Source organism: Peromyscus maniculatus, chromosome 17 (genome assembly GCF_049852395.1).
Source record: "Peromyscus maniculatus bairdii isolate BWxNUB_F1_BW_parent chromosome 17, HU_Pman_BW_mat_3.1, whole genome shotgun sequence".
Lineage (NCBI taxonomy): Eukaryota > Metazoa > Chordata > Mammalia > Rodentia > Cricetidae > Peromyscus > Peromyscus maniculatus.
The window spans coordinates 13584145-13603971 of NC_134868.1; the positions used below are offsets into that span (position 1 = coordinate 13584145).

Genomic DNA, 19827 nt, shown 5'->3' on the forward strand with positions numbered 1-19827 from the left:
TGGCTCTGCTAAGCCCTGAACCACCGGCAGCAACAGCGGCATCCCCCCGGAGAGTTAGTTTAAAAGGCACAACCTCAGGCTGTACCTAGAGTTTAAAAATCAGAATTTGACTTTTAGGAATAATATGGTTTGGCGAACACTCGGCTCCACTGCCGTCCGGGCTATGCCCTCTTCCCCATTCTTGAGGTGGAGTCTGTATTTCATTATTCATAATTTGTACACTCTCATTTTGTGGAGCATGTCCTTAGTTTTAAAATGGTTTTATTTTTCGTTATGTGTGCCTGTGGGTTTGTGCATGTCTGTGCGAGTGTCCACAGAAGTCAAAATAGGCATGGGATTCTCCGGAGATGGAGTTACGGGTGGTTGTGAGACACCCGAAATGGGGTTCGGAGGAGCACTTCAAACCAGGTGCACAGCTGCTTCCGAGTCTGTAACCGAGGCAGGATAGAAAGACAGGGAGAAGAAAAGAACGTCAGAACGGTAACAGTCCCTCCGTGATCCTGCCCTACTCCTCCCGTCTGGTTCATGTTTCTCACTAAAGTAAAGAATTTCAACATGCCTAACAAAACCTGAAAAGACTATATTACCATAGTCTTTTCTTTTCAAGACTATATTATCATAGTCATTTCTTTTCAAGACCATATTATCATAGCCATTTCTTTTCAAGACCATATTATCATAGTCATTTCTTTTCAAGACTATATTATTATTGCTATTTCAAGTGATTGAAAAACTACTCAAGACTATGATAATATAGTTTTTTCAAGTGATTATACTCCCTTTTCTGAGAGCTATTTGAAACAGGAGTTTGAAAACGTGCTTATGACCAAAATGTTTGTTTTTGACCCATGTGACCGCTGACCTTTTGACCCATATTGACCTTATCTTATTCATAAACCTGAGCAGTGCACCTCTTAAAATACCTTATAATTCCATTGACAAGATGAAGCTCTTTAAGATTAGGAATTAAGTAAATCAGTTCTTTTAACAATTTAAGAACTTTAATCTTTGAGACTGGTTGGACATTTAATCTTTGAGACTGGTTGGACATTACATCTTTTGAACAATGTAATTTCAAAAGCTATATATAAAATTTAGATTAAAAAAAGACATTAAAGTGTAACTAATAGTAAGTCTCCATGTCATGATTTGGGAGCTGCTTGGTGGCCTAAAAGAAGAAGCCTGCTACAAGGAAGTCCTTGGGCTGCACAACCAGCAGCATGGGGCTCTATCTCCTGTCGCCAGTGGTACACCTGTCCAAACAATAACTTCCTAATTGAAAATAACTTTCACTCAGAATACTGGAGAGCATGGGCCACAGCATTTTCGTTCTCAATATTCTTGACAGGCAACATTATGCCACTGATTTGTGTTATGCTATAGGTGACTAACTTCTTTATCTGTAACCCACCTGTCGTCTGTTTTCTGCCTCAGAAGGTTTTCAGATCCCCTTTCAGCTCACACTGTTCTAATTAGAACGTGTTCTGACGATGACTTTTTTCTGACTGTGGGAGCCCGTTCTCGGGTTCTTTGTGGCTTTAACCAGCAGGTCCGAATAGAGGATGATCAGGACCATGGGCCTGAGTGCAGGTGTCTGAGATGGTCTGCACTTGGCTGTGCTGGGGGAGGAGGTCTTTTGCTCCACCCCTTGGCGTCTCTATAAAAACCCTGGGCCAGAGACAGTTGGGGCCCAGTTGGAATAGGTTCCAAGCCCTCTCGAGGCTATCCTTTATTTTCTGTTTATCTCCGCGATATTCTCTGCAATAAATCCTTCTATCTAATATTTCCTGCTGATTGCACTCAAAAAAACTCTGAGGAGCTGTGGGGGTGGTGGGTAAAAGCCCCACAGTTGACTCTATACAGTTTTATAATACATGTTCCTCGCTTTTCCTGGCATGACTTATTTGGTAATTTCGTCTAACCCCCCATCACTAAATTGCTTTTTTTCAGAAATTAGTCATTTATATTTGCCTGATTTTTTAAAATTTGCTCTATTCCTATTTTTCTTCATCCTTTGTTCTACTATCTATGAGAGACACCTCCTTTCTTAATTATTTTTTTATTTTTTCAACCTAATTCTTTATTGATTGCTGTGGGATGGTCTGTATGTCAAATTGCTCTGATTGGTCAATAAATAAAACATTGATTGGCCAGTGGCCAGGCAGGAAGTAGGTGGGACAAGGAGAGAGGAGAATTCTGAGAAACGGAAGACTGAGGCAGGGAGACACGGCCAGCTGCCGCCATGACCAGTAGCATGTGAAGACACTGGCAAGCCACCAGCCATGTGGCAAGGTATAGATTTATGGGAATGGATTAATTTAAGTTATAAGAACAGTTAGCAAGAAGCCTGCCACGGCCATACAGTTTGTAAGCAATATAAGTCTCTGTGTTTACTTGGTTGGGTCTGAGCGGCTGTGGGACTGGCAGGTGACAAAGATTTGTCCTGACTGTGGGCAAAGCAGGAAAACTCTAGCTACAATTGATTCTTGGGGAATTTCACATAATGCACCCCAATTCTGCTCACCTCCCAATCCCTCCATATCTGTACCTCACTCCTGTAGTGTGCCCTCCAAAATTAATTAAAAACAAAAACTTAATTGTGATCTTAATTAGTCTTATCAATAAAAATCAAGAGTCAGATATTGGGGTAATAACCTGAAAGATCAGAGAAGCAGAGCAGCAGCCACTAGTGACTTCTCACCTCTAGAAATCCTCGACAGGAAGGGGACCAAGAGCCTATCTCCACCAGCCTTATATTCCTGTCTCTACCTCCTGATTGTGCTGGGATTAAAGTCATGAGCCTCCCAAGTGCTGGGGTCAAAGGCATGAGCCTCTCAAGTGCTGGGATTAAAGGTGTGAGCTACCACCACTTGGCCTCTATGGCTAACTAGTGGCTTAACTCCACCCTCTGATCTCCAGGCAAGCTTTATTTCACAGAACACAAACAAAATATCACACCGCAGAAAAGAAACAAACCAAACCACCTCACTCCTCCATCTTTCCAGCACCTCTTCATCCATCCTAGTGGCACCGAGAGCTGTGGTGTGTCATGCAGTACGCCCTTTTGTCCAATCAGCTCCACCTGCAAAATGTTCATTTCGACGAGTCCCTGGTCTGGTTCAAGGTTTCTACCACATTATCATCTCTGGACTCTCACCAAAACTCCTCTCTGATATCCTGCTGTTGTCCAGAGTCCTGGAGATCCTGCAGGACCAGTCCCTTCACCCACTCCAGCAGATCATAGAAGGAGCCCATGTTAGGGTGGGCCAAGGCCCAGATGTGGGTCTGGGTGGTAGCTGAGCTGGTTGGTCTGGGCCACTAGGATTGGCCTACTGTGGGATGGTCTGTATGTCAAATTGCTCTGATTGGTCAACAAATAAAACACTGATTGGCCAGTGGCTAGGCAGGAAGTATAGGTGGGACTAACTGAGAGGAGAAAAGAAAGAACAGGAAGGCAGAAGGAGTCACTGCCAGCCGCCGCCATGACAAGCAGCATGTGAAGATGATGGTAAGCCACGAGCCATGTGGCAAGGTATGGATTTAAGGAAATGGATTGATTTAAGATATAAGAACAGTTAGCCTTATATACAGTTTGTAAGCAATCTAAGTCTCTGTGCTTACTTGGTTGGGTCTGAGCAGCTGTGGGACTGGCGGGTGACAGAGATTTGTCCTGACTGTGGGCCAGGCAGGAAAACTCTAGCTACACTGGCCACCTTAGGCAAGGGGCAGAGCCAGCTTTCCTAGGCCCATGCCGTTGGGGCCAGTTCTCCCTCACCCATGGGTTCGAGGTGGACCTTCTCTCCAGAATATGGGGGACCAGCTCTCCCCTGGTGGCAGGGCCAGCTCTCCTGCTGCAGTATCCAACAAGAGGTGGGACTAGTTATCCTAGAACCAGCAAGGGGCAGGGCTGGTGCAGCAAGCATGACCCTCAGACCATGCTTCCCATACCCCCTGTGGTAACATGGTCCATAGACATCAACACAGACCCCAGTTGCAGTAGGACCAAGGACCCAGACATGGCTTTCAGCAACAGCTCTGGCCTGGATGTCACCGTGGCTTTGGGGGCAGGTAGCACAGGTCATCCACATCAGTATGGCCTCGCTGGCAGCAAGGCCCTCGGCCACCAACATGGTCTCAGGTGGCTGTCCAGAGCTGGGCATTCACATAGCCCCTGGTGGCAGCAGGAACCATGGACATCAACCCAGACTCTGCTTGCAGCTGGGCCACAGAGCCAGCAACCTGGCCCCAGGTGACACCATGACCCTGTGTGGCAGCACAGACAACTCAGATCAGCAGGGCCGGGCGGCTGCATGGCCCTCAGACACCAACATGGCCACAGGTTGCAGCCCAGACCCCGGGCATCCATGGAGACACCTCCTTTTGTGGTGGTGGTAATAGCACTTTAATTATAATTCTGGTTTGTTTGTTGAGACAAGATCTCACTATGTTGCCCTGGCTGTGTTACACCAGACTGGCCTCAAATTCAGAGACTGCCTGCCTCTGCCACCCAAATGCTGAGATTCAAGGTGTTTCCCACCTTGTTACACCCAGCTATAATCCTATTTTGTGCGCTCTTAAACAATGTCCTTTTTATAGCATCGTATGGGTTTTCTTTTTCACACATGCAGCTTATCTTGCCTCTAAAGACATAGAGTATGGAGTTCAAAATGCTTCCTGCTGGGCTTGGAAAGACGGCGCGGTGGGTAAAGGGCTTATCGTACATGAAGACCTGAGTTCAAATCCCCAGCGCCCATGTAAGAAGCCAGAAGGGGGTGTGGGAAGCAGATCCGGAAAGTAGCTCGATGAAGGAAGACTCCAATGTCTACCTCTGGCTTTGATATGTGCATGCATGGATGAGCACACCTGCAAACGTGTATACACACAGGCACACACTCTCAAGCATGCTTGTTCACATACACTGCACATACACACGAAAACATTTTAAAGAGAAAAATGCTTCCACCTTAAATCTGCATTGACTTCAATTCTTAAACATTTTAAAGAAAAAAAAATGCTTCCACCTTAAATCTGCATTGACCTTGATTCTTTTGAGTCGTTTCTGGTTGGTTACTTGTTATATTTAGCCCTTGCCTTTTAGGCTAGAGGTCTTCCGAAGTGTGTGTGACGATCCTTGCTGTTAAACCATATGTAAAATAGGAGGTCTTAGAAGTGTTTTAAGGACCAGGCAGTGCTTGCCAGCAACTGGAGAAGACATGAAAGGGCAAGTCTCCTTCCTTGAAGAAAATACTCCTTTAATTACTTACTTTGTATTTGTATTGAGTATATTCCTTGGAGACCAATGGGAGAAAGAAACTGGGAATCTGAATTATCTCAGAGTATGTCTTCCAGATAGACAGGTTCTCTAGAGAAACAAACAAATATATATATTTCTAATCAGCTTTCCTTGCAAATGTTCATTGCAATGACTCATTAGTCTGGTTCAAGGCCTCTGGATTCTGGTACACCATCATCACTGGATCATCACTGAAACTCCTCTTGATATCCCTCGGCCACCCTGAGTCATGGAGCTCCTGAGAGTATTGTTCCACTGGACCAGTTCCTTCACAAGCTCCAGCAGGTCCTAGAGGGGGTAAATGTTAGGGTGGGCCAACCCAAGGCCAGGCTATGGACCTGGGTGGTAGCTGAGCTGGTCTGTCTAGGCCACTGGGGTTGGCCTCTTCAGACGAGGGGCAGAGCCAGCTCCCCTTGCCCATGCCATCAGGGCTAGTTCTCCCATACCTGTGGTGAGGGGTGGGGCCATCTCTCCCAAGTGTTGGGGATGGGGGGCAACTCTCTTGCTGCAATGTCCAGTGATGGGCAAGGTCAGCTTTCCCAGAGCCAGGGAAGGCCAGGGCTGGCTCAGCATGGCCCTTTTATTTCATCCTGCATTGTTCCTATGGCCCGCTGAGGTGACATGGGCCACAGACATCATCAAAGACCCCAGCTGCAGCAGGACCACAGGGACCCAGACATGGCCCTGGGCAGCAGCTTGATAACCCACACATATTTATCCTTTGTCTGTCTATAATCTATTCATCCACTCAGTTCACGAAATGGTTGAGAAGCCCCACAAACAGTTTCCTTCAAGTTGGGAACCCAAGAAAGCTACTTCTGTAGTTGGAAGCCCTGAAAGCCAGGATACTGGTGCTGAAGAGTGTAGTTCCCGACTGTAGGGGTGAAAACTAGGGTCGCTGAGCATGGGAGAAGATGGATGGCAAAGCTCAAGAGATTTGGGGGTTCTGTGGAGAGGGAATGGGGGGAGGAAAAGGAGGAGGAAGAGGATGAGGAGGAAGAAGAAGAAAACAAAGAAGAATAAGAATACAGGAAGAGGTTGAGGAGCAAGAGAATGAATCCTCCCTCCTTCTTCCTTTTCATTTTATTCATTCCTGAATGGACTTGATGATACCCATTCACATCTCTGAGGATAGTATACTTTATTCTGTATTTTACGTGCTTTAGAGTAGATATTGTCATTAGGGTTGATGCTAATGAACTTCTGTACTACATGAATTTTTCCAGCATGATGACATCAATACCCAAGAGAAACAATTTGAGAGAAGAGAGAGGGTTTTTCTGGGCTCATCATTTCATTTCGTGATCACATGACTCTCTGTTTCTGGGTCTGTAATGAAGCAGTGCATCATGGTGGAAGACCAGAGTGGGAGAAAGGTCCTTGCCTCATGACAGCCTAGAAGAAGATGGAGCAGAAGGGAAGGGCTCTGGAACATGATGGACTCTTCAGAGGAATGTCCCCAGGGATGTACTTCCTCAAGCTTCCCCAATTTCCCAATTTCCACTACCTCCCAATAATGCCATTGAAATTGAATTTGCCAAGGGATTAATCTGATTAGGTCAGAGTCTTCAATATCCAATCATCTCCAACAATTACCCCCAGAGGTGTGCTTTATTAATCTCCCAGGCATCCCTCAATTCAATCCAGCTGGCAGTCAAGACTAATCATCATAACTTCTGTTTTTAAAAATTCTGCATGTGAAAGTAAGACTATTAATTGGTGATTGCCAGGACCTCTGATTTTTCCCAAGAGAGCTGCAATACGATGTTTTAAAAGAAATGTGCACCAAGCTGGATTGAATGGCTCAAGACTGCAGTTACTCAGGAGGCCCAAGCTGAGGCTTGCAAGTTCAAAGCCTTCCTGGAATACAGAGTTGAGTTCAAGGTCAGCTTGTACAACTTAAAACTAAAAAGTTAAAAAGGGGCTGGGGGATATAGCTGCAGTGCTGGCCTAGCCTGTGCAAAGTGCTGGATTAAAACACACACACACACACACACACACACACACACACACACACACACACACACACACACACAGAGGTATGTATGTGAGTGAGGGTGCTTGCATGCCAGGATGAACCAGTGGAAGCCAGAGGACAACCTCAGGGGTCAGGCCTCACCTTCCACCTTTTCCAGACAGGGTCTTGTGGTTTGCAGCTGTGTACACCAGGCTAGCTGGGCTGTGAGCTTCTGGGATTCTCCTGTCTTCACCTTCCATCTCATCTAAAAGCACCGGGATTTCAGCCATGAGCTACATACTTGGCTTTAACTTTGGTTCTGGGGCATTCAAACTCAGGTCCTAATCATAATAAGTGATTTACTCACTGAGCCCCAGTTCCCCATAAATTCTTATAACCTAGCTTTAAGCTTAAATTGGTACATTATGAGTGCTCAATAAATATTGACTATCTGTCTTCCCTTAGTGAATAACAATTAACAATTTTAGTTACCGTCCATCCTCCCACCCATTCATTCTTTTCTCACTTATTCAAAACATTCATTTAGTTTTTGTTATACACAGAAACTATTTTAGATATTGAAAAGCCTAAGAAGATATAGTTACCATGTTCCAGGAAACTACAGTGCATGGAATAGACCTATGAATGTAACACATTCGGTATTCCCAGTACTCACATTACAAAGGTATAAAAATGGTGTTTTTACCACACTTCAATCATCCAGATGTATTTCTCTAGGTCAGTTTTTGGTTTAGTTTGCTTTTGGTTGCTGTGACAAAGACCATGACCAAAATCAACTCGGGGAGGAAACAGTTCATTGAACTTATATACTGTGAGTCTCAGTCCATTGAGGGAAGCTAGGGTAGAAATCTAATGGCAGAAGTCGTGGGAGAATGCTGCTTCTGGCCTTAATTGCTTCTCATGGCCTGCTCCTCATGGCCTGCTCCTTATGGCTTGCTCAGACTGCATTTTTGTTCAACCCAGGACCACCTGCCCAGTGGCAGCGCCACCCACTGTGGTCTAGGCCCTCCGACATCATTCATCAATCAAAAAAAGTCCCTCACAGACTTGCCTATAGGCCATCTGACGAGACATTTTTCTCAACTGGGATTCCTCTTCCCAGATGACTCTACCATTGTGTCAACTTGACAAAAACCAATCAGGGCAGTTTTCCTAAAGGAAGTCCTCTAATCACTTTACACCTTGAATATGGTAAAGTCAAGCAGACCTAAAATTCCAAGCCAGAAGCACTATCAGCAGGAAATGACAACCGACACAACCAAGGGTGAGGTTTCAGGGAGCCAGCACAGCTAATGCAGGACCTTGATTAGTTGGTGGGTATAGGGAGCATCCAAAGCAGCAGCTGACATCAAGAGCTTGGAAAACAGCCAAGGACGCAGAGGAAGGGACCATGGGGAACAGCTTCTACTACAAGGTCCCAATTCAGTGTTATCTGCTTCGTTATAGCTGCCATGTCACAGTCTCGAACTTCAGTCTCTGGCCTTTGGGGCTTCTTTTCTGAACGTGTTATATTTGGCAAAGCCAAGAGACATGCTAACGCATGCTGTCACTAAAGCTAGAAAATGCAAGGAAAACAATGACATTTGCAGATACGCAAGTAAAAAAGCTCACGTCGTTTTCTCTACCCAAATGAGTTGAGTGCACTGCCATGTAGATACATCCCAATGTCAAAGATGACATCTGCGCACACTGTAGAGATTGAATTGGCTTTGTACTTCTACAGTAAGGGAATGGTGAGCCGAATAGAGAATACTGGCTTGATAGAAAAGGGGTAAAGTAGACATGAAATACCCCCAAATGATTAATTTCTCTCAAAATTTCCTTCCTTATAGGGTGAAAACAAAGGGACCCTTTTTATCGCTATAACTATAGTAGACCGGACTCTCTGGATTTAAAGTGGTCCTGCTTTAAAGTTCAGTTTAATTATGTGGTATACGAGTGACTCCATTCTATCTGTTTTGCGGGGGCTTGGAGCAGGAAAGTGGTCCCAAATGATGACCCCACCCAGTCTTTATTTAACACTACAGACGGCAGCCTAATAAAGTAGGTGCTCGCTGGGCTGTCTTTGCCATCTGTGTTCCCCTCTTTCAGCTTGCAATCGAAAGATCCAGATTTAAACATGTGCTGAAGAAGGTGTTGTCAAACTCGGGTTCTAGACCCTTTCATCATTATAGACTTCAAAAACCTTGCTGTGAAACAGGCTTCCCTGGTGATTGGTTGTGGATCTCTGCATCTGCTTCTATCAGTCACCGGAGAAAAGCTCTGCGGTGACAGTTAGGGTATTCACCGGTCTGGAGCCCACTACCTATGATGGGACAACTCGTGCAGCCTCGAGGCAGGGGAAGGGCTTGGACTTGCCTCTACTGGATGTGCCTCCCCATGGGAGCCCCTTGCCTTCTTGTGGGAGGAAGTGGAGAGTGGGTTGGGGGCAGTCTGGGGGGACGGGAGGAGGGAAGAGGGGGAATCTTTGATTGGTGTGTAAGATGAATGAAAAAAATTTCTTAATTAAAAAAATCTCAAAAAAAACCCAAATAAAAATACAAATAAGAATATTAATTTAAAAACAAACAAAGAAACAAAACCCAGGATTTCCTAGAAAAGGGCGGCATAAGCAAAACCAGAGTGATGGCAGTATTACAGACATACATGAGCCGCCTTTGATCTCTCATTTCTACAATGACCTTTTCATTCAAGAAAGATGACTCGCCGTCAATTGTGAGGGCATTACTATAAATCACCCAAAAATAGCAATAAATAACAAGGTAAATTTTCTTTAAATAAAAGGTCATCCTTGTGGCTACAAGACAGTTTATAGCACACTTCCAAAGACATGACTGAGAACTGCAAGTGATTCTTTAATCAGATCGTCTTCCTATTGTTTTGACAGATTGATCCTTCAGGTCATCCCATATTTTACTTCCTATAATTGACTATGTTTCCTCATGTCTCACGTTTCTTGATCTTCCTCCCCCACCAAAAAGATTAAATGAAAGAAGTCTCTCTTCCATGGGCTTTTTTCTTTTTACTTTGACATCTGTGTAAATGCTTGCATGTACATATGTGCACCATGTGCATTCCTGGTGCCCTCGGAAGCCAGAAGAGAACATCAGATCCTCTGGAGCTGGAGTTACAGGTGGTTGTAAGCCACACTTGGGTGCTGGGGAACCAAACCGGGGTCCTCTGCAAGAGCAGCAAGTGCTGTTAACCCCTGAGCCATCTTTCTATCCCAACTCCTAGAGACTTTCGATTGGCATCTTTATTTATCTGAATTGTGAAAAAAGGACAGCTGCCCCAGGACCAAACCACAGGACTACACAGATGGAGATCCCATTGTGTGCAAATTGTCCAGTTAAATCCTGCTGCCATAATAAAGAAATGAAGAGGGCTGAGAAAATGGCTCCATTGGTAAAGTGTTTGGCATGTAAGCATGAGGACCTGAGTGTTGTGGAATATTGGTTCAAGATGTGTTACATTCTTTTATGCTGTGGAATGCTTGTTTAATGATGCAAAGATGTGTTGCGTTCTTTTATGTTGCATTTGTTTAACTCTGTGAAGCTGTGTTACTTTGCCTGTCTAAAACACCTGATTGGTCGAATAAAGAGCTAAATGGTCAATAGTTAGGAGAGAGAAATAGGCAGGGTTGGCAGGCAAAGAGAAAATAAGAGAGAAGACGGAGGAGTGAGAAAAGAAGGAGGAGGAGGATGCCGGGGCCAGCCACCCAGACACCCAGATACCCAGACACCCAGCCACACAGCCTGCTGTATAGTAAAAGTTAAAAAGAGAGGTATATAGAATAGAGAAAGGTAAAAGCCTGGAAGCAAAAGGTAGATGGGATAATTTAAGTCAGAAAAGCTGGCTAGAAACAAGTCAGGCTAAGACCGGGCATTCATAAGTAAGAATAAGTCTCTGTGTATTTATTTGGGAACTGGGTGGTGGACCCCACAAAGAGCAAAGGTTAAAAAACAAAAACAAATCAAACAACTATACTTGAGTTCAATCCCCAGAACACTCATAAAAAAGCCAGGCATGGTAGTGTGGTGGTATTGTGTTCCCAAAATATTGTGTACCCTAATAAACTTATCTGGGGTCAGAGACAGAACAGCCACTAGATACAGAGGCCAGAAAATGGTGGCATTCACGCCTTTAATCCTAGCGTTCCAGAGGCAGAAATCCATCTTTTCAAGGATACAGCCAAGCATGGTGACTCATGCCTTTAATCCCAAAAAGCAAGCCTTTAATCCCAGGGAGTGATGGTAGAAAGCAGAAAGGTATATAAGGCGTGAGGGCCAGAAACTAGAAGCTTTTGCCTGGTTAAGCTTCAGGCTTTCTAGCAGCAGTTCAGCTGAGAGCCATTGGGATGAGGACACAGAAGCTTCCAGTCTGAGGAAACAGGATCAGCTGAGGAACTGGTGAGGTGAGGTTAGCTGTGGCTTGTTCTGTCTCTCTGATCTTCTAGCATTCACCCCAATAACTGGCCACAGGTGCTGTGGGATGTTCTGTATGTCCTGTGGGAGCCCGTTCTCGGGTTCCTCATGGCTTTACCCAGCAGGTCTGCATAGAGGATGATTAGGACCATGGGCCTGAGTGCAGATGTCTGAGATGGTCTGCACTTGGCTGTGCTGGGGGATGGTCTGTGTGGCAAATTACTCTGATTGGTCAATAAATAAAACACTGACTGGCCAGTGGCTAGGCAGGAAGTATAGGCAGGACTAACAGAGGAGAAATAAAAGAACAGGAAGGCAGAAGGAGTCACTGCCAGCCGCCACCATGACAAGCAACATGAAAAGATGCCGGTAAGCCACAAGGCACGGTATAGATTTAAGGAAATGGATTAATTTAAGCTATAAGAACAGTTAGCAAGAAGCCTGCCATGGCCATACAGTTTATAAGCAATATAAGTCTCTGTGTTTACTTGGTTGGGTCTGAGCGGCTATGGGACTGGCAGGTGACAGAGATTTGTCCTGCCTGTGGGCAAGGCAGGAAAACTCAAGCTACACACAGGTTTGGTTTTATTAATAAGAACTTTTAAGATTCCTGCTACAGTGGTGGCATGCACTTGTGATCCCAGTACTGAGGAGATGGATCCCTGGAGCTCACGTTAATTGCCATGTTCCAGATCAGTGAGAGACGCTGTTATAAAACAAAAGCAAAACAACAACAAAACCAAACAACAACAAAAGAACCCCAAAATCAAAACAAGATGAACACACCTGAGGGGTGACACCCAAGGTTGTCCTCTGGTCTCTGTATGCATGTGTGCATTTGCACCCACACACATACTAAGTACACACAGAGAGAGAGAGAGAGAGAGAGAGAGAGAGAGAGAGAGAGAGAGAGAGAGAGAGAGAGAGAGAGAGAGAGAGGGAGGGAGAGGGAGAGAGGAGACAGGTACGAGTATAATAACAATACACTGTGTTATTAGCACTTGAAAGTGAGCAAATGCTAATGGAGAAGTATCTGCAGGGTGTGCCCTTCCTAACAGCTACTTAGAACTGGAGGTAATTGCTTTCCTAATAGAACTCTTCATGAGATTATCCTCTTCAGTGGATAGTCCTCAGTCACCTGCCCTCCCCTTGATTCCTGGTTCATGAAGTTGTCCAAATGTCTCCCATTCTGGGACGTCTCCCCCAGGGTGGGAACTGGACTAGACAGTGTTGCTTTTGAATTCCTGTTGTTTCTTTTCCCATGTATGTGCATTTGGATAAGTTAGTTAATATTGTTCTCTTTGATGTTTTTTTTTAAAAAAAGTCATATAGTAACCATATCTACCTCATAAGGTTGTGGTAGGGACTTATAGTACCCATCTAAAATATTAGATTGAGTTGTTATTATGATAGAGTCTTTATGTTCAAATTAAAATCCCACTTCCTCTTATAATTGTTCCCAACAACTCTTGTTGGAAGGAATAGTTTTGTTTGGTGATTTCTGAAAGCACTGAGTGCTCTCAGACCAGTAAGGCCTTGTGATCTGGTTAATTGTATATCTACACACACACACATACACACAGAGAGACATGTATATGTATACATATAGTAATATTACTATATATGTGTGTATGCATATATATTTTATTATATATTACAATATATAATTGTATATAATTATATGTATTATATATTACAATATACATGCATACATATATATGTGTGTACATCTCTGTGTGTGTGTGTGTGTGTGTGTGTGTGTGTGTGTGTGTTGGTCCTAGGAGTGCTGGGAACAGAACCCCGAGCCCCCTGCATGCTAAGCATACATTTTACCACCGGGTTACCCATGCTCTCAGTCCCTGAAGACTGCACTTTTAACTATCGCACCAGGCAGGTCATTCCCATCACTGACCGACAGTCATTTTTAGTGACAGGACGTTGCCGGAAGTCTTCTCGTTATCCGCGGGTGACTGAGAGCCGTGTGGTCCATTTTAGCTTTCAGATCAGCCCTAAAGAGAGGGTTCAAATAAATAACCAGGTGGGGGCGGCAGCCAAGTGGCTTTCTGACATCAGCCGAGGAGTCCCACTGCTCATGTCACGGCTCTATGAGGGCAACTGAGTGCCAGTGCTGGCCGGTTGAACAGCAGCGGGAGGGATGAAGCCACCGGAGGGAAGCAAGGGGTCGTAAAAGGGCACACTACTCCTCTTAGGAAGAGAAACGACAGTGGGGCACAGCCAGTGGCTCCCCCGGCCCTAGCGGTCTGGATTGCTGCGCGGACATGAATGGTCGAGCCGGTCATCTTTCCTTTTCCCCCACCGAGCACGAGACCCCTTTCACGTCCCCCCTGCAAACCCGCCACCCTGAGGCTCTTACAGCCCAGCTTTGGCTCCCTGCCTTCCACAGGACCAGCCAGGAGAAAGCGCCTCTACTTTACAGGCTCTCAGGAGAATTTCTGATTCTCTCAACTCGGTATTAGATTTAAAAAAAACAAAACAAAACAGCATTCTATTGGGATGCGATTGTCGGTTGCCATGGTATTCTGTGCAAACAGAAACCCTTTATTCCGTGTTACGAGTGCCGAACAGTCAATCCTGCAGTGTCTGCCACAGAATGAATTGCTCTGATAACCAGATCGTCCACAGGTGGAAAGCCCTTGAGATCTTCCCGTTTATATTCGCCGAACCCGAGAGCCGCTTGAGAGCAGCGCTCACAAGCCAATGCATGTGAAACTGTGAACTCTCTCTCAGGCTTTTATCAGGTTGGTCTTGGGAAGGGAGATGCATTTTGAGGGCAGGTAAAGATAAGACTCTTTTTTTTTTTTAAGCCCGGGGATCTTGGGACAAGAGAAAGCAGGACTGGTTGTTACATCCTAAGAGTAGGGCCACCGTCAACCAGAGGAAACAGTGTTTGCTGTGTCGTTTTGCTACCTTTCCCTCTGCATGGGCTTCATTATTGGCTCTCTGGTCTCCACTGCCTTCCATCAGTCCTGACTTTAGAGCCCTGCTGGGCTTTGTCCTTTCTGTATAATACCCCCATTCCAGCCATTTCCAATTCCCATTATAACTTCCTACTCCTGTAAGAACGGCAGGACATATGCATACACATTGAGGTGTTAGTCAGGGTTGATTTCCAAGTGGATGCCATTTGAGGCGTGAGGAAACTGGGCTCAAAAATTCTCTCTCTGTCTCTGTCTTTCCTGTCTTTCTCTCCCGTGTAAGTGTGTGTGTGTGTGTGTGTGTGTGTGTGTGTGTGTGTGTGTGTGTGTGTGTACACATGCATATTACAGCATGCATGTGGAGGTCAGAGGACAACTTAGGGGCGCCTGTTCTCTCCCTCAACTCTGTGAGTCACAGAGCTCAGACTCAGGTTCTGAGGTTGATGGTGGGCATCTCTGACCTCGAGAGATCTATGTTTAAACTAATTGGGAAAACTAAACCCAGGAAGGTGCTTTTGTACGATAGGTCCCAACTTGAACCAGTATCCCAAAGACTTTTATGTATTTATTTATTAACACTTTGCCTGGAGGAGCATGGATAATTTCTGAGCTGGTGCCCAAGGCAGGGCAGTAAAGAACAAAGTGATAAGTATTGTGAAACTCCCCCAAGTGGGTAGGTAACTGACTCACCTGATGCAATAGCCAATCAAGCTGAATTAAAGTCCAGGTTTAATCTGAGCAAAGCGTTCCCGGGTGGTCTCGGGAAAGAGGGGAAATGACTAGGCAGCACCCAAAGACAGGGCTTTAAATCCCCTCCGGGAGAGGAGCCACTGCTGGGCTGGCTTTATTTGGGCAGGGTCTGGAATGGGAGGAGTGGGCGGAGCCCCCAGCTGAACATCTGGGTAGGGCGTGGCATGGGGCCTGAGCTGGAGACTCCTAAGACAGAGAGGGAGTGTCTGAGTGTGCAAATTCTGTAGTCCGGGATCTGGGATCAAGCCCCAGTTCTTCTAGTAACTGGTAGCAACCTTGGACAAGTTGCTAAGTCTCCATCATTAAGCTCTGTTTAAGAAATGGCGCTAATTGTAGTTAGAAGCCTCTCCAGGGTATTTTGAGTTAGTTTGTATAGTCTGCTTAGAATGGCCTATCACACACATTATGTGCTATGTAAATGGCAGCTTTAAATAGTGTTCTGTTCCTCCGCACTTTTGATGGACTCCTTTCTGAGCTGGATGAGGGAAGGGAAAGGGCCGTAGGAAGAGCTCCATATAGGACACCAGGAGCATGGCCACTACTATGTTTATTCCTATTTGAAAAAGTGTGGCCCAGAGAGGGGATACAAACAGCCTGCCCATTTCCGTGGGTCAGGAAGATGGGTAGAAAGATGCACAGGAAGAATAGGGAGGGACTTGGAGTTTTGTGTCTTTTGGGTTTGGGATGACTGGAGAGATGCGCTCTTGCTGGGTCTCCGCCCAAAAAGGAAGGTCAGCTGGTGGTTTCTTGGCCTCTCTGAGCCAGCAGGTTTTCACCCCAACACAGCAGAGCCAGGGCTGATGCGACTGGAAATCCTGCCAGGCTTTGAGGTCTGAGTGGCAGGGTGCTGACTTCAGGGCAGTGGAGCCGAGTGAAAGGGTGGGGGCCAGGGGGTAGGGGATGGGAGGGTGGGGGAGGGGATGGACAGGCACAGACACAACAAACGCAGACTTTATTAACACAGTCTCAGGTTTCACAGTGCGATCAAATATCTTGCAACAGCTGATGGTGTAACTTACTCTAATAAGTGTCATCTTAATGCTAGGGAAACATGATGGGACCCGGACACACTTCCTGTGGGAGACCAGCCCCCACATTTATTTACCGCAGGGACTCTTGAGGTATGAGGGATAAGAGACTTAGATAGAAATAAAGAGGGGAGAGAAACAGAGAAACACAGGATAGCCTCCGGTGGGCCTGGATCCTTATCCACCAGCCCAGAACTTTATTCCAAAGGGCTTTTTATGACAACGCCAAGGGGTGGAACGAGCCCCCTTGCTCAATACAGCCAATTCTAGAACCTTCCAAACACCTGGTACCCAGGCTCGTGGTCCAATCATCCTCTTTATGCAGACCTGCTGGATAAAGCCACCAGGAAACCTAGATGGGCTCCAACAACTTCCCTCCTGGGTGGCTTATTGAATCGCTGGGTCTTGGTGGTTGAGCACTAGTTTCCTCAGCCAAGGCAGACCGATGCTCAGTAGCTGAAGACATGAGAGCTTAATTGCTCTCTAACTGACTGATCATATGTGCTAGTATTATCTTTCCACATTGATGGCCATTTCTTAGGGTAAGGACAATCTTGCGTTTCTTTGATATTTCTGCCATCATGTTTGCAGAACCCAACATGCAATAAAAGCTTAATAACTATTTAACTGCTTCTGTAAACAATAGAGCAGCATGCAAACATCTTGTTGGCTCACGCAGCACACACATCCTGCTTACTCCCGTGCTAGTTCAGAGGTTAAGACAGGAGTAGTCCCTCTCCTCTCCTTGTTTCTGCGTACCTTCACATGAAAAGGTAGCTGGAATGCCTCTTCTGTGTCCTAGACTAGACGAGGCCCCCATGTCAGTACGCTTGACATAGGGTATGAGGAGTAATAGGAAAAGTGATTGCAAGAAAGCAAGAATTTTGCTTTTAAACTCAGATCTTCTGTGCATGTTTTCCGCAGCGAGGGAAAAAATACACAGACTGCAATGAGTCACCTGCTGGGTCAAGGTAAAATCAGGCTAATGCATCAAAACAGACACATGGCAGAAGAGAATGCATTGAAACACAGCCTTGTACTTCCTTAATAATTTATATAAGACACATACCTCATTTAGCCTTGCTTTGTCTGGAACAAACTTTTGCTAATCAAGCAAATACCAGACACTTACTTGTATAAATCCATTTGTGCACACTCTACATTTCCAGGCTGCAACCAAGAATTGGATCTCTCCACCCCCCACATGCTCCCTCCTACAGCCTTGACACAGAAATGATTGTAAATGGTGACCTCTCTATGAAACTCGTGACTCTGTTTCCAGAAGTTCAATGGACAGGCGAAGCAGTTGCTCAAACACAAAAGCTCTTCGGCCTCCCTGGTCCTCTCACTCAAGGTTCTTTATCAGTCCCTTTCCTTCTCATTTTTTTAACCCCATGAATTTCATTACAGTTACTTACAAGTTCATGGGCTACCTACCAGTGGTTATGTCCCCAAAGAACTGGACACCCCTGCTTACCCAGCAAACATTATCTACAGGTCCTTAGAGAGAGGTGGTGACCTGCCCACTCCATGCAAGGAATGTGAGGCCTGCACTAGATTAGGCTGTCAAAATTCCTCATTTTTATAGAGATTAATGTACAGGCTGAGGATTACCCTGCTCTGTAGCTATTCGAGGTTGGTTTCGAATGTTTCCTAAGTGGGACCTCTTGTTCCCACCCCTTCACCTTTCCATGGAAAAGAAAGGTCAAGGATAACTAGGCATCTGAGCTAAGACTCTTCCTCTCTCAGCCCAGGAAAATAGATAAGAGATCACGCGGTCTGACGATGCTAACGTATCCCCTGGGAAGCAGGCTCTGAGATGGCTGTCAGCAGGCAGGAACATCATCAGTGAATACTCAGGACTCATACTCAGAGGAGGAATAGGGACAGAACTGTTCAAAGGGAAAGGTGGGTCTCTAGTGAAGTCTGTACATTTTTAAAATCTGTGTGTGTGTGTGTGTGTGCGCGCGCGCGCGCGTGTGTGCACATTCATGTGGAGGCCAAGGCCAACGTTGGGTACTTTCCTAGATCTCTCTGGAACCCACTGACTTAGATAGCCTGGTTTTCCAGTGAGCTCTAGGGTTTGGCCTGTCTCCACCTCCCCATCACTGGGACTACACACACACACACACACACACACACAGACACACACACACACACACACACACACACACACACACACACCATTGTACCTGGCTTTTTACATGGGTGTGGGTGATCTAAACTCCAGTCCTCATGTCTGTGCCGCAAGACCTTTACCAACTGAGTTATCCCCCGGCCCCAGCTTACATTCTTGCTTCTGTTTTCTTCCTAGAGACCGAAATGGAGGAATGAGACAAATGGACCCCAGACTGAGCACATAAACTCAACAGCGCATCTAAAGCCGACGGAAGAACATTTATTTTCTCCCTAATGAAAAGGATTTTTCCTCCTTGTGGGCTTGAGGTGATAAAGACTTCTGGAAGCCTTGGAAGAAATGAAACAGTTTTGTTAGACACTGTCTCCCCGTCTGCTCTGAAATGAATTACTAAATTAAGCCACCAAAGGACATTTTCAACTCCCCATTCTCCTCCCTGTATTTGTTTCCTATGTAAATGGAAATTAGGTTTTCTCCATTTGTCCTCCCAGACACTTCTATGCAAAATTCTCTAGCCAAGTCCTCAGCTGGCCTCCCACATTCAATTATGTTTCCCTCAGCTGAAAGATTGAGGTGCCTCATGCGAACTAATTTTAACTCTCAGACAATTTAAAAGGCTGGCACTTGTTCTGCACCCTAGATGATTCCTTCTGCTTTGAGGCCAGAAAGATCTATTTCCATTTCATACGAGTGACCGAAATATGGGTGATGCATAGGGCATGGAGTAAGCAGGGAATTCAAAGGAACATTTCGCATAGTTTGTGTGTCTCCTAAGAAATTTCAATGTATATTCACACCCCTTCCATCTTTACCGGAAAATGTGTGAATTCTCTTTTTTTACTTCTCTTAATCTGTTGAATATAATGTTGGAAATGTCTCTATTTATGTTCTGCTCAGAGCCTAAGCTGTTCCTTGAATAGCCACCATGCTGAGCAGAAACGTCTGCATTGGTTGCCTGTCTTTTTCTCCTGAAATAATGGGCTTTCGGTTTTTCCAGAAGATTCTCTTGCCCTGACTTTGGAAAGCCGCTGGTACAAAATAAGCCCCCTTGCTGGGCCCCAGGAGCTTCAGAGAGGGGAGGTCAGAGTGAAGGTAGCTTCGGGGATGCAGTTTTTTGGAGTTAGTTTTTTTTTCCCCTGTCTAAATCTGTCTTTTATGAATTCAGTATCATTTGTGAGATGCATATAATTGGAGAGTGCTTATGTGTTTTGTGGCATGGTGTTTATCACCCCCGACCTTTTTAAATTTCACCGTCAAATCTCATCAGCATCATCTTTAAAT

General features: G+C 45.4%; 1 long non-coding RNA gene across 1 annotated transcript; it reads left to right on the plus strand.

Annotated features, from left to right (window-relative positions):
- The first annotated feature begins 14312 nt into the window (after positions 1–14312).
- LOC121823549 (uncharacterized) lies at positions 14313–18911 on the plus strand. The gene is made up of 2 exons (XR_006065074.2): positions 14313–14454; positions 18724–18911. It is a non-coding gene; the product is annotated as an uncharacterized LOC121823549 (long non-coding RNA).
- The last annotated feature ends 916 nt before the right edge of the window (positions 18912–19827 follow it).